Source organism: Xenopus laevis, chromosome 1L, assembly GCF_017654675.1.
Source record: "Xenopus laevis strain J_2021 chromosome 1L, Xenopus_laevis_v10.1, whole genome shotgun sequence".
Lineage (NCBI taxonomy): Eukaryota > Metazoa > Chordata > Amphibia > Anura > Pipidae > Xenopus > Xenopus laevis.
The window spans coordinates 172686753-172702031 of record NC_054371.1 but is presented as its reverse complement, the minus strand read 5'-3'; positions in this window follow the sequence as shown (position 1 = coordinate 172702031).

Below are 15279 nucleotides of genomic sequence, written 5' to 3'. Positions count from 1 at the left end.
AAAGGGGCCTGTTTACTAACATTTCAATTTTTTTTTTCCAAAAATTAGTTTTTTTAGTCTCTTAAAACCACAAAAAACTCTAATACAAAACTAAAAGCAGCCGAGGTGCCATAGACATCCAATTGTACATTTTTTTTAATCATTCATACTTTTAAGGGCAGATTTATTAAGAAAATAGTTGTTTTTAATGATAATTCGAGTTTCCAAGCTTATTTTTTTGGTCAAAAATTTTTCGGGTAAAAAAAACCCGAAAATTTTTCTTTTCTTTTTTAAAAAAAACAAACAAATTAATTTTTCAAGATGTACTATACCCCAAACCTGGAAATAGCTTGAATTGAAAATACACCATCTAAAACCGAGGTCCTGTAGGAGTCGATGGCAGAGGTCCCTTGAACCATTTGAAGATGTTAGTAGCCTTCATAATGTTTTTGGAGGGTTTTCGCCAAAATCAATTCGAGTGATTTGAGATTTTTCTTCGCCAAAAACTAGATCCATTCATGTTTTCGGGTTGTTAACCCAGAACTTATTGATTCAACTTTTTTCCTTTTGATTTTTTGCTTAAATAAGAAACCATTTAAATTGTGAGTTCACTCAAGTTCATTCAAGGAATTAATTTGACCTTTGATAAATAACCCTCTTAAAGATTTGCGGAATTTTTGTTTGTTTGTAATTGTCCGAAAAACTAACATTCTTAGAGGTTTCAGAGATAATATTTTTATTCGGATTGTTCAGCGCTTTTTTTCTATTTGCACTTTTTGTATTCGGATCTTTTAACAGCCTTTATGGTTTTAGAGAAATAGAGTTTAAGGGGCACATTTACAAAGCTCGAGTGAAGGATTCGAATTAAAAAAACTTCGAATTTCGAAGTGTTTTTTGGGCTACTTCGACCATCGAATGGGCTACTTCGACCTTCGACTACTACTTCGACTTCGAATCGAACGATTCAAACTAAAAATCATTCGACTATTCGACCATTCGATAGTCGAAGTACTGTCTCTTTAAGAAAAACTTCGACCCCCTACTTCGGCAGCTAAAAGCTACCGAAGTCAATGTTAGCCTATGGGGAAGGTCCCCATAGGCTTGCCTGAGATTTTTTGATCGAAGGATATTCCTTCGATCGTTGTATTAAAATCCTTCGAATCGTTCGATTCGAAGGATTTAATCGTTCGTTCGATCGAACGAATAATCCTTCGATCGCAGGATGTGCGCTAAATCGTTCGACTTCGATATTCGAAGTCGAACGATTTTAGTTCCTAGTCGAATATCGAGGGTTAATTAACCCTCGATATTCGACCCTTCATACATCTGCCCCTAATTGTGGTTTCAAAAAGCTCTAATACCACTACAATTCGACTGTTAATAAATGGGCCTCAAAAAGTATGAACGAAAAAAAGTACTGACCAATCTGAAAAAATTACTAATATCACTAAAACTTCTAAAAATTTGAGTTTTTCGGACAAATACTAATGGGAAAAAAAACCTCAGCGCAACTCCTATTGATTTCTATGGGACCTTGACTGCTTTTGGAGAAGTTTTGTATTAGAATTTTTCATGGCTTTTACATTTCATAAATCTCAAATTTTAAGGGTTTAGGGAAAGAAAAAATGCACATTTTAAGAGGAAAAATGTTTTAAAAATCCAAAAATCTGAATGTTAGTAAATCATATAACATACTAAAAGTTAACTTAAATGTAAACCACTCCTTTAAAACAGCACTACAGTAAATTACAAAGATTGTGCATCAGTTCTTTCCCCCAGTGGAGCTGTATGTGATGTTTATTTTTTTTTATTTGCTTGATGATAACCTAGCGAATTCCAAACAGAGAGAAGAATCTGTATAAAGGAGACGTCTAACAAACAAGACAAAACTTCTGGTGGGATATGCATTCATCACTGAGCAAAACCTCTATGAGGCACATTAATCATGAATATTAATAAGAGTATATGCTGACTTGCTGTAGTGTTCTGTGATTCCCTATGTGCTACTTACACAGAACTTTGCTCCATAGTTCCTGTATGCTTACACTAATTATTGGGACACTTTGTAGCTTTGGTGTCAGATGTGTTCGTAAATATACACAGTGATGGACTATGTAATTGCCCAGATGTGAAGTTATCAGCTTCTGACATCTTCCAAATGTAGTTCTGAAAAAGAGTAAAACAAAACGGTCTACAGAATTCAAAGGAGTAATCTAAACATACCCATGCAATGTTTAAACTTTCTAATGCCATTTTCTTGATATACAGTAGATATGACCCCTGTTTACAGTATGGGACTAACTCTAGTTTGGCGTTGCTGTTGAACATTTGCAGACTTTTTTTTCCTTTCATTTTATTAGATCAGAAGAAAAAAGTTTTACATTCCTTTCAATTGGAAAACACTTTAAAAAAAATTACAAAGAAAGCAATTCTAGATCTTGATGACATGTAGGGGGTTATTTATCAAAGGTTGAATTTGTGAGGATTTTTATACCTCGCATAATCTCACAACTCGAATGTTTTCTGATTTATGAGTTGAATGTAAAAAAACTCCAAGCAGTGAATTTGGGTGGAAAACCCAAATACTCGAACGAATTGAGTTTTCTGCAAAAAAAAACAAAAAAACCTTAACATCATGAAGGCTACAAACATCTTCCAGTGGTTGAAGGGATCTCTGCCATTGACTTCTGCATGACCTTGACAGGTTTTAACTGGAGTATTTTCAGATTAAAGCTAATTCCAGCTTCAGGGTATAATAAATATTGAACATTTTTTTCTTTAAACCCCCAAAAATTTGAGTTTTCGCCGAAAACTACCCTTGAAATTTGACCGTTGATAAATAACCCACGTTGTGAATGACAAGAATTCAATTATATCTAATAAAGGGAACAGACATATAAGTGCACTAGTACAGGTTACCTGGAAACCCTTTTTCCAGAAAGCTCTGAATTTGGTAAAGGCCATCTCCAATAGACTCCATTTCATTCAAATAGTCCAAATTGCTAAAAATTATTTCCTTTTTCTCTCTGTAATAATAAAACAGTACCTTGTACTTGATCCCTATTAAGATATAATTATTCCTAAAACAGGCTATTGAGTTTATTTAATGTTTACACCATTTTCTAGTATGATGATCCAAATTGTAGAAAAACCCCTTAAGCATTCTGGATAACAGGTCCCATACCTGTACATTTAAATCTGCTGCAATTTACGTTTGTACATGTTTCTACAAATTTTCCCCCCAAAAACTTCAAACCACTGTATGACTCCCTTCATTCAACACACTTTTTAATGTCTGACACCCAGTATAAGAGAGTTGATTAAATTAAGGATATCCTCCAAAATATAAAAATAGTCTTGGTTGCTATAGTTAAAACTGAACCATCTGATTACTGGCTCACTATATTAAGTGGCTGGTCCTCATGTGTATCTATGCATGACTCAAATTGTAAATGAAACTCATTTTTATTATATATATATTTGGTAATATCAGGAATATTTCATGTAAAAAACAGGAAAGTGACTATATACAAGATGCAAGTTGGGGGGCTTCCTGCAATCAGCACCTCATGCTAGATGAATAATCAGAACAATGCACAAGCTAAGGGACAGGGATGTCAAGGTGTAATCTCTGTTCCTCATGAATACAACAGTGAAGAATGGAGGCAGTGTTTTCACGGGGAAAGCAGTTATTTGCACAAGGACCTGAGACCAGATGCACTGATGGTGGGGCTGGAACAAAAGTATGGAAATCATGGTGCTATTTTTGCACTTCACCATCAGTAAATGAGCCCTTTGTTCTCTTTTCTATAAAACAATCTTAAATTGAATAACCAGCTCTTTGCTTAAAACTAGGTGAGCAGTTCTACAAGATGTATTGTCCCCAAATGGTAAGCGTGAAATACAGACCTTGGGATTTTAACAAAACCAAGCTAAAACACCCAGTGCAACAGTACAGTAATGTGTTCTATTTGGTATAATTACCTAATCTGTAATAGTTTAACTACATGGTCACTTGCATATGTAAGAAGTCACTGACCATTAAATGCACCGCAGAGATACTGAAAGCTCAATTGGTGAACTTGTACCTGGTGCACCTTGTGTACTTATACCTACCTATGGCAGATGCAATCTAGGCAATGTGTCTTGAGTCAGAACTCACAGGAGTGCCAGGGGGTGCAATATATTGAGTACAGGTTTCCCTTGAACCTTGTATCCCTGGCACTCCGGACATGTAAGTTCTGAATTAAAAGCAATGGGATATCTATGTTTGCCTTTGTACCCCGACCCCAAAATTATGAAGCACCAGCAGGCGATGCCAACACTGGAAATATAAATAATGTAATGAAAAGAACTGTGCCGTGCCCTATCTGAAATCCAAATGTGTTAAAACAGTTGTACTATTCTAGTATTCAGGAAGTCCACTGGTCAGTTGCACAACCATAAATATAGTTCTGATTTATACATGATTCAAAAAGCTTTATGGACCTGACTCCCCTGCAAAAATAATTACAGGTATTATGTACCTACACCTTGTTTATAGTTATGGAATGGACCCAGTGCCAGTTAGTATCAATGGGAATGAAAACATGACTCGTTAATTGCATTGTAGACTAAAAGAATGTAATATTTATTTATTATATATATATTATACAAATTGTGATTAAATGCTTAATGTCATATACAGCTATTTCTTTTTATGTTCTCTTTGTCTCATGGTTTAATTACTCATCTGAAATGCCCCATCGGTATTATTCAGGTGCCACCACCGTGCGTGCGTGTGCTCACATGCTGTGCTGTCACTTTCCCCCCGGATGCCAATGGAGCACAATAATTGCCGCTGCTGTTGTAGGAGGATCAAAACTAGGGTAATGCAGGCAGAAGAGATATGCCCCCTCCATTGTGCCCTAGGTGTGTGCCTACCCCTATTTCTGGCCCTGGATTGGATGGCACATACTGCTTTTCCTGCAATTATAGTTACTAGATCTACTAGTGTCTGTCTTACAATCACTGGAGGACACCTAGTTGCTTATAGACAGAAGCTCTCAAAATTATTACTGCTATAAACAGAATGAGATACTGTAGCCATTAATACATGGGCGAAAGGGGCATTTGCCTTGGGACCACAAAGACAGGGACAGCTAAATTTCAACTTGTATAACTTTTGACAGAAGCATCCTGCAGAGATCATTCAGAGATCGTTCATTTTAATCAACTAGAAAAGAGCATGTGTATTTTTAATTTCTTCTGGCACCTCTATTCTCTCATGTATCTACTTCCAGTACACCAGCAATAAAGTGCTTTGTGGTCATTCACTTTTTGCCTACAATGTTTGGATAAACACATGCACTGTCTGAACAGCGTTGATATTATATATGCAATTGATGATCAATTGAAAAAAAAAATTCATGCTTGTTGCACCTTGTGCTTTGCACTTCATTCATATACAGTATGAGGCCTGTTATATGTGATATTTTTTGTTTATTAAAATAATGAGATATTATAATGAAAAATAAAATACTGTCTCCTTAGAGGCCCATTTAGCCACATTTTCATTAGTGGCTTTACCATGAACAAATTAATTTTCTCTAAAACCACGAATGCCATGTGATTTATTAAATAAAATATCTGAATATAAAAACTACGAATGAAAAAAAAAGCTGAACCATGCACTAAAAAAAAAGTTTGAATGGACAAAAAATGGTCCAATGGGATCCCCTGAGCTCCCATTCACTTCTATTGGACCTTGACTGCTTTATACTTGTCAAGGTTTTGTAGTAGAGTTTTTTTGTGTTTTTTACACTTCATAAATTCAAATGTTTTTGAGTTTTAGAGAGAAAAAAAACAAGTTATATAGCTTCAAAGAAAAAATTCCATTTGTGAAAAAAAGAAATTCAAATCTTAGTAAATAGACCCCTTAGGGTCTTTGGAGGTAATGTAAAAAAAAATGTAAATTAGCACCCAAACAACAGGTAGAATTTATTAGTTGTCTGTTTAAAAGCAATCATCTAACTTGTTGCCATGGGTTACTACACCTGGGCAAACATTTATATTACCCAGTTTCCATGGGGTTTAGCAACCATGGCTGTTCATATGCATATGAACAAAGACTCAGTTTTAGATAACTAGGAATCCCTGTACATAGAATCTAGGGTCAATAGCTTTCCTGAATATTTATTGTTAAAAAATTTTAACTTTTTGCAAGAAAGAAATTCTAATCCATTTTAATTTATTCTAATTCTAATTCATTCCAATCCACGTTCGTTATTTTAAAAAGTTATTTGTAAATAAAATTACCTTTTCCTTTTGCTAGACTACAGAAACAAAATATGGGAAAGCATCTATGCTCCAATCAAGACTCCAGTTCCTACAATGCTTTACATACTGCTGTTATTATACAGGTATGGGACTTTTTATCCAGTATGATTTCCATCATTTGGATCAACATGCTTCATTAAATAAACCCAATAAGATTGTTTTGCCTCCAATAAGGATTAATTATATCTTAGTTGGGATCAAGTACAAGCTACTGTTTTATTATTACAAAGAAAAGGAAATAACAAAACAAATCATTTTTTAAAGTTTGAATTATTTGATTATAAGAGACGGCCTCCCTGTAAGTTAAAGCTTTCTGGATATTGGGTTTCCAAATAATGGCTCCTATACCTGTACTTGAAATGCCCATACTTTCTTGCCTTTCTGCTCATTAGTTATATAATGACAGAACATGGAAAGCATTGCAGGAACTATAGTGTTGGCTCAGAGAGACCTGACAAGCAATACAATGTTGTAATGGCATGAATAGTCAGGAAAAGGAGAGGGAATTGTAAGAGACAGATGGAAACTGATTTCAGTTATAGTTACATTACAAATAACTTTAGTAACGTTTATAAAATGTACTTGATGTATAAGTTGCTTAGAATGAAGTGTTTGGGTGCATCTTCCCTTTAAAAAACCAACATGAACAAAATGTTTTTTTGTGTAAAAATGTTTTCATTTTACAGCCAAACAACTGAATTCAAGGCACGCTACAGAATAAAGACATACAGGAAAGTGACAGGCACTCTATTATGCCTCAATAACTCTCTTTTAGTTCTATTCTTATTACTTTGGTTCACAATGCTCTGACCTTGGCATAAAGCTGTGCTGTTTTTTTGTTCTATTTACTGTAGTGCTTCCTATTGAACATGGGATTTCATGCAGATAAAAAAAATATGAATAATTATGGATTTTAGTTGGTAGGAATTATCAAACACGTGTAACAAGCAATACTAGATGTGATAACATTTCAGTACTAATATCTGCAACAAAGAACCTTTAAAAATGCGAGTTTTTAGTGCTCATTGGTAAATGATTTATATTTTTCAGCTGTATAAACCATTTGTTACCATTTATGACTATTGCATGGTATAGTTTTCTTTCCAGTTTTATCAAAATAATGATGAGTTGGTGAGTAGGTATCACTAGTACTACTGTAGTTTACTAATAGCCTCTACTTTGTTCTGCAGCTACTGGCAGAACAAAATACTAAAGACATTAGTTGCAGACAGTAGTAGAACAAGATTAAAAGGAGCTAACACGTTGTCTAAAATTAGTGTGGAGAATAAAGTAAGAAGTAAATAAGTGGAATATTGCGAATCAAAAGTCATGAAATGGGAGAGGTAAAAACAGATGTGATATGGAATAGGTAAATAATATTTAGTTCAATTATAAATTGAGGAAAATGGAATTTTTCTGAATAAAATTATTCATAAAAATGAAAGTATCTCAAAACAGTATATTTAGGGTAAGTTGAAGATAACTAAAATTAACCTAATTATCAGCGGGAAAAAAACCTTGAATACCTTGAATTGATTGAGTGCAAATCACTGGAAAAAAAACTTTAATCTCGAAAGGCTACAAATTTCTTCAAATGTTTCAAGGGATGTCTGCCATTGACTTATTATGCTTTGGGGCATAATAAATCTTAAATAATTTTAGTTTTTTTTATTCAGAAAAGTTTTTACTGAAATTACCCTTGAAAAACTAAAATTTTTCAGGAAAAACACAACTCAACCTTTAATAAATAACCCCCTAAATGTTCAATTATGTAATAAATGGAATATTTAGTCAACAAGCTTCAGGTAGATGGAATGTTTATAGAAATGGTATGTTGAGCAAAGCATAAAATGAGGGCAAACATAATGTTTAGGCAAAAGCAATGGGTAGCTAGACCAATGGGGTAATGTAATATGTTTTGTTGTGCAAAAAACGTTCGCAATCACCTTTACGAATGTTAACGGCCATGTTTGCTTCTTTTTGACCAATTACAGACCTCACAAACTTTCTCTGAATGTTTGCAAACAAATGGCTTTTGTGAACATGAGCAGTGTATGTAATAAAATTTCACAATCGCAAAGTGTTTTTGCGACAATATATTTAACAGAACTCCAGAGCAAGTGTTAACGTTACCCTTAGCTTAGCGACAGTGACATTGCGAGCAGTGTTAAACATTTGCAAAACAGCATTTTAAAAAACACTTGAGATTTTGAATTACATTTCCCCTCAAAATGTTTCGTGAAATTAAAAATAGGTATGTTTATGTAAACACAAACACTGTAGCAGACAGAACCAACAGGAATATCTGTTTAAAAAGCCTTTATTTTGCTTTTCTTAGGCTTAATGATCAGGACAGTTACAACGTTTCAAGCCAAACAATGGCCCTTTATCAAGCTTGATAAAGGGCCATTGTTTGGCTTGAAACGTTGTAACTGTCCTGATCATTAAAGGGATACTGTCATGGGCACTGAAATCCATTTCTCAAAAGAGCAAACAGATTTTTTTATATTTAATTTTAAAATCTGACATGGGGCTAGACATTTTGTCAATTTCCCAGCTGCCCCTGGTCATGTGACGTGTGCCTGCACTTCAGGAGAGAAATGCTTTCTGGAAGGCTGCTGTTTTTCCTTCTCAATGTAACTGAATGTGTCTCAGTGGGACATGGGTTTTTACAATTGAGTGTTGTTCTTAGATCTACCAGGCAGCTGTTATCTTGTGTTAGGGAGCTGCTATCTGGTTACTTTCCAATTGTTATTTTGTTTGGCTGCTGGGGGAAAAAAGGGAGGGGGTGATATCACTCCAACTTGCAGTACAGCAGTAAAGAGTGATTGAAGTTTATCAGAGCACAAGTCACATGACTTGGGGCAGCTGGGAAATTGACAATATGTCTAGCCCCATGTCAGATTTCAAAATTGAATATAAAAAAATCTGTTTGCTCTTTTGAGAAATGGATTTCAGTGCAGAATTCTGCTGGAGCAGCACTATTAACTGATTCATTTTGAAAAATTTTTTTTTTTCCCATGACAGTATCCCTTTAAGCCTAAGAAAAGCAAAATAAAGGCTTTTTAACAGATATTCCTGTTGGTGCTGTCTGCTACAGTGTTTGTGGATTTTCAGAGTCGGTCGGAGTGGACACCGAATGACGTAAACCTAAACTACTAAATGGGAGATTTGAGTTCCTGGTGAGTGCTGGCTGAATTGTATTTTGATGTTTATGTAAACATAATATTAAATGTGTAGGGGACTGATAAATGTATTCCCCATTTATAGTGCAATCCCCGAAAATTTGGTCGCTGAAGGGCCCTTTTGTTTATACAGGAGCTAGGCTCCGTTTCCTTCGGCAAAGCCTGACCCCTAAATATCCCAGGTTTAGCCACTAGATGGCACTGTTTTATAAATATATAAGCTGAGCACATGTGCTAAGGGTCCATTTTGCCATTCCCCTTACCTGAGCAGGCAGGATGGGTTTGCACTTGGAACCTAGACAGGTCAAGTCTAGTAAGTGATAGGCTACTCAATTTCACAGGTCTCTCTAGGAGTGATAGCTAGTTAGGGCTATTGAACCAACAGCACAGGCTTTACAGAGGAGTGTTGAGTGGGAATAGGATCCCAGGTACTAATTGCCCTGAAGTAGGGACTAAGTGGTAGTGCAGGGTCTTGAGAGAAGCTTCACTTAGGGAAAAGGCTGAAAACTTGAAAACTGGGAGTACCCCTATGTAAACTATATATTCTCTATCATCTTACCCTGTAGGTCTATACTGGCCATTGGTGCTTGTGAACATATGCCTATTCACTGATGTTCCTGCTGATCTCTAATTGAACTCCTTTGCGGATTATGTTATTTAATAAATAAATTCTGTGGTTAAGCTGTAAGAATCACTGGCGCCCGATTATTGTGCACTGCATGCAATATAAAAGGGTTATGTAATAAAGGACACTAAGCTTTCCTAGTTGCAGCATCCAATCAGCAGGTAGAATTTACTGATTACCTGTTTAAAAGGAAATATCTTATTGGCTGCTAGTGGTTACTTCACCTGGACAAACTTAGTGCCTTTTATTACATATAGGGTTTAGCATACCTACCAACTGTCCCGTTTTCAGTGGGACAGTACTGCTTTTGACAGCTCAACCCGCTGTCCCGCGTTTGTACTGAAAAGTCCCAACTTTCTCTGCACTGAACAGCCAACGTTTCTAACTTAATTGTCTCGTGGCAGAGAACCCAGAACAGCAACCAGGTGCAGCTAAGATACTTTTTTAACAATTTTGATATAAGAAAATAAGTAATTGTAACAATTTAGATAAGGAGGTCCCTTGGGAAAAGTTACTCACAGCTTAAAGGGCAATTCACCTTTATTAATAAAAAGTAAACCTTATGCTCAGGACAATGGAATGTTTTTGGAGGTTTTTTTTTTTCAAATTAAATTGATTGTAATGTTTATTAAAATTGGATATTCAGTTAGGGGCATATTTATCAAGAGTCGAATTTTGCATTGAAAAAACGTTGAAATTCGAATTCAAAAAGACCAACCGAGATGAAGTTGAAGTATTTTTGGTTGAATAGGTCAATTTTCGATCGAATAGGTGCATATCCGTCCAAATTTGAATCGTACCAATCGAAGGAATAGCACATTCGAATTAGATTCAACATTTTTCCCAAAAAAAACTCCACCAATTGACTCCAAGTAGGTTTTAGGAGGTCCCCCATAGGCTAAAACAGCAATTTGGCAGGTTTTAGATGTGAATGGTTGAAGTCACATTTTTAAAGAGACGTTACATGATACATTTTGATATTCCAATTTTCAAATTTTTTTCAAATTCTAATTGAATTTAGTCTATTTCCTAGTCCAAAGTACACAAAAAATAGCTTGAATTTTGAATTTTTTTCATTCCAAAATTCACCTTGACCTTTAATAATTCTGCCCCTAAATGTTTATTAAAAGGCAGTGTTCACATTAAATCATTTTAAAGTATCTGTCAAGTCAAATCATCAAGTATCAGTATTCAGTATCAGAAACTAATTTCATTTTTATTGCTTTTGATTGAATTTTCTTTCAGTTTTGGTGGGCCTGCCCTTTAAGTACAGCAAAATGAATTAATAAAAGAAATAACATAGTCAAGTAAATTAAAGTAGAAATAAATGCTGAGTTAAAAATGTTTAGTGTCATTGAATGATATGAAGAAATGGAAGAATTTGCTAGATTCAGGTAAACAGATGGTTAAATAAAAATAAAATGTTTATGAAAAAAGTATGCATATTTGGGAATAAATAAATAAAACAATTAAATGTGTTTGATTCAGAAGCAATTATTCTGAACTGATCTAATTCTGATGGATTAGCTATGAAAATACTTCTGTGTTTAATTTTCAATTCAATTAATACGAATAATAATCAAATCAACTGGAATTTATCATTGGTCACGGTGGATTTGAAATCTCAAAACACGTTATGTTTGGTGTCTAATATACCAAATTCCTGAAGGCTCGGACAATGATAAATTACAATTTTGTTTGAATCAAAAATATTAGCCTATTGAATCAACATATATTAAATGACAGGGAAGTGATTAATGAACTGAATTAAACAGAATGTTCAATAAATTAATGAAACTGAATTTAATTAAATATATATATAGAGATATATATATATATATATATATATATATATATAATTCGTATTTCACCAAATAACAGCACTCCAAGGAAGTAGATAACGCCAAAAAGATTAGTAATATGCCAGGTTTATTAGTTCCAACATTTCGGCTCCATGTTGGAGCCTTCGTCAGGTAAAGAAAATTAACAGTGAATGGTCAGGACATTTAAGATGGCTGCAGTTGGCGCCAAAAATACGTTGCTAGGAGCCCCTAGCAATCTCTTTACATATTTTAATAGTCGTCCCGTGTAGCAAAGAAAAAATGTTTAAAGCACACTGTGGTACCGTTGTTAGGGTGGGGGACAATATGCCGTGCGAGTGATAGAGGGCTTATATCTATATTCAGAGTTTCCAAGCGCATTGTGGTAACCAGGCAAGGTGCGCGACCCGCACTTAAAACAGCAGAGGTGAACCAGAACTCTTATCGGCACCCGACAAAGCAGAGCACAAACCCTGCGGTTGTTGCCTAGCGATCCATAAACCATTTCGGTACAGCTGCTCAGCGTAGCAGCACAGATTCACTCAGTCCTTCTCCCCGTACGGGTTGCATTTGGGGATTTGACTGGCATCTATGGGGAGTACTCTTCGCTAGTAAAAGCTAACAGTAAACCCGCATTGGCACAGTATTCTCCCTGACTTTTAGGTAAAGGGGTGCTCAGGATAAGCGTGGATAGTGGGTTGCTCTGAGTCGTCCCCAAACAAGAGATAAAATCTCATTGAGGGGTCCACATGCTGAAAGCAGGTACTCAAGGGTACTTAAAGACGCAAAGGTGCCTTATTTAGGGAGTAACCAACATATTGGGAACACTCAGGTAAAGCCAAAAGACCTTGTCCGCAACCATATCTACTCCAGGATACGCCTGCTATCCAGAATGACGGCATATTGACATACAGAACAGGAGAAAAAGTAATATGAAAGTGTAAACGGTAACCACACAAAAAGACTGTTAAAAAGCTAATCGGAAGTGGGACATCATGACAGCGCAACACTTAGGGATTATTGCAACATAGTATAAACAATATAGTAACAAAATAGTGGCAGATTCTGTAGGAGAGTGAGAAACAAGTATAAATAGAGAGATAATAACACTGTAATAGTCACATGAAGCACCCCAATGGAAGTGATTCGTTAAGGCCCCGAGGGGCAACAGTATCTAGTCTATAGATCCATCTTGATTCTCTTCTTAGCAGGGCTTGATCACGATTGCCACCTCTGTCCAGAGGGGGCTGATGGTCAATCGCCATGCACCGGAAGGTAGGTAATGTATGTCTCATCTGTAAAAAGTGTCTAGCCACGGCCGATTATATGTAAATATGTAATATGTAATATTATGTAAGAGGTTGCTAGGGGCTCCTGCTGCCAACTGCAGCCATCTTAAATGTCCTGACCATTCACTGTTAATTTTCTTTCCCTGACAAAGGCTCCAACATGGAGCCGAAACGTTGGAACTAATAAACCTGGCATATTACTAATCTTTTTGGCGTTATCTACTTCCTTGGAGTGCTGTTATTTGGTGAAATACGAATTATCTATACTCAACTGGCACCCAGGCCTCGACCTTCTCATGGAGTGTGTTCCAATATTGACTTGTATATATATATATATATATATATATATATATATAAATATATATATATATATATATATATATAGAGAGAGAGAGAGAGAGAGAGAGAGAGAGAGAGAGAGAGAGATATAGATAGATATAGATATTTATAGATATATATAGATATAATATAGATTTATAGATATAAGATAAATTAAATCCTCCCTCATATCACAAACTTTTTCAGTAAAATATGCATTTAACATGCAATATTGTTCTTTTATATGCCTCATTATTACATATTTTTAGTTTCAAAGTAGTCTCCTTCTTAAGCCCCAGAATATCTTGTCAGACCTAAAGCTTATTTCTCTTTTATCTCCAGCCTCAGCTTTCATTTTAACCAGTAAATAGAGCTAATCAGCTATAGGGATGCACAAAATCCCAGATTAGGTTCGGGTAAATTCAAGCCTATTTTTTAGGGGAACGGCACATTAATGGATCAACCAAGAATGCAAAGAGCAAGTTAATTTACTGAATCAATAGTTTTCTGAATAGGTGCATTTAAACGTGCTGCATCTTTTAATATGATATACAGGTATGGGACCGGTTATGTGGAATGCTCGGGACTTGTGGGTTAATGGATAATGGATCATACTGTAATTTGGACCTTCATGCACTAAGTCTACTAGAAAATCATGTAAACATGAATTTTTTTGCTTCCAATATGGATTAATTATATCTTAGTTGGGATCAAGTACAAGGTACTGTTTTAATATTACAGAGTAAAGGAAATCATTTTTAAAAATTTGGATTTTTTTTGATAAAATAGAGTCTATGGGAGATGGCCTTTCTGTAGAAACGGGTTGCCGGATAATGTATCCTATACCATTACTTACAAAAAGAAAAATAACAAAGTGAGAATTTAGGGAAATAAAAAAAGATAGCAATCAAAATAGGCCTCTTGTTTAAATACTTAATTGATTATTCTGGATTAAAACAGTTGCCATCTACATGGAACCATCTACATGGAACCATACAGTGCAGGTTTTTATGTGTTTCTGGCAGGCAGGTGTTTGTCACTGATCTGGTTTTTTTTTTTTTTTTTTAGGCTAAGAAATTTGAAAGCATATTTATAAATGATTACAAAATGTAAGAATCCGAAAAATCAAGCTGGCACACAGAGCGAGTTAAACCGGGGTCCTACTCCTGGTGTGTTTATTGTGTCACACAATGCTTCGGAGGGCGTTCCCCCTTCATCACCTGACGAAACGTTGTGTGATGCATTAAACACACCAGGGGTGGGACCCCGGTTTAACTCGATCTGTGTGTCATCTTGATTTTTCAGATTATTGGATTGGTGGGAGTGCCGTCTCCCTTAGGCTTTGTGCACCAAGCGGAATCTGTGCGAAGGGCCTGAGTGTGCCCGTGACCTTTCTACACTGTTGCAAAATGTAAGATACATGGAAAAAACCTGGATTTTCAACACAAAACAGCTTTTCCAGCAGCAAAATGGCAACAGAACAATAGGCTTGAATTCAGAGACAAAAATAAAGTCCAACTAAAGCACAGATTTGCTTACTTTGGTGGGTCTATTGTCCTGTACACAAGGAGATTAAACAGGCTGGTCTCTTGGGGAATGCCACAGGTGAATATCCCAGCAGGAAAATCTCCCATCTGCCATCCACGATATACTGTATCCCTTCCGAATTGTACACCTCAAAAATAGCCATAGCCAGACATATTTCGATCTTTGCAGTCTCCGTATAAGACACATATTGCTTTCAT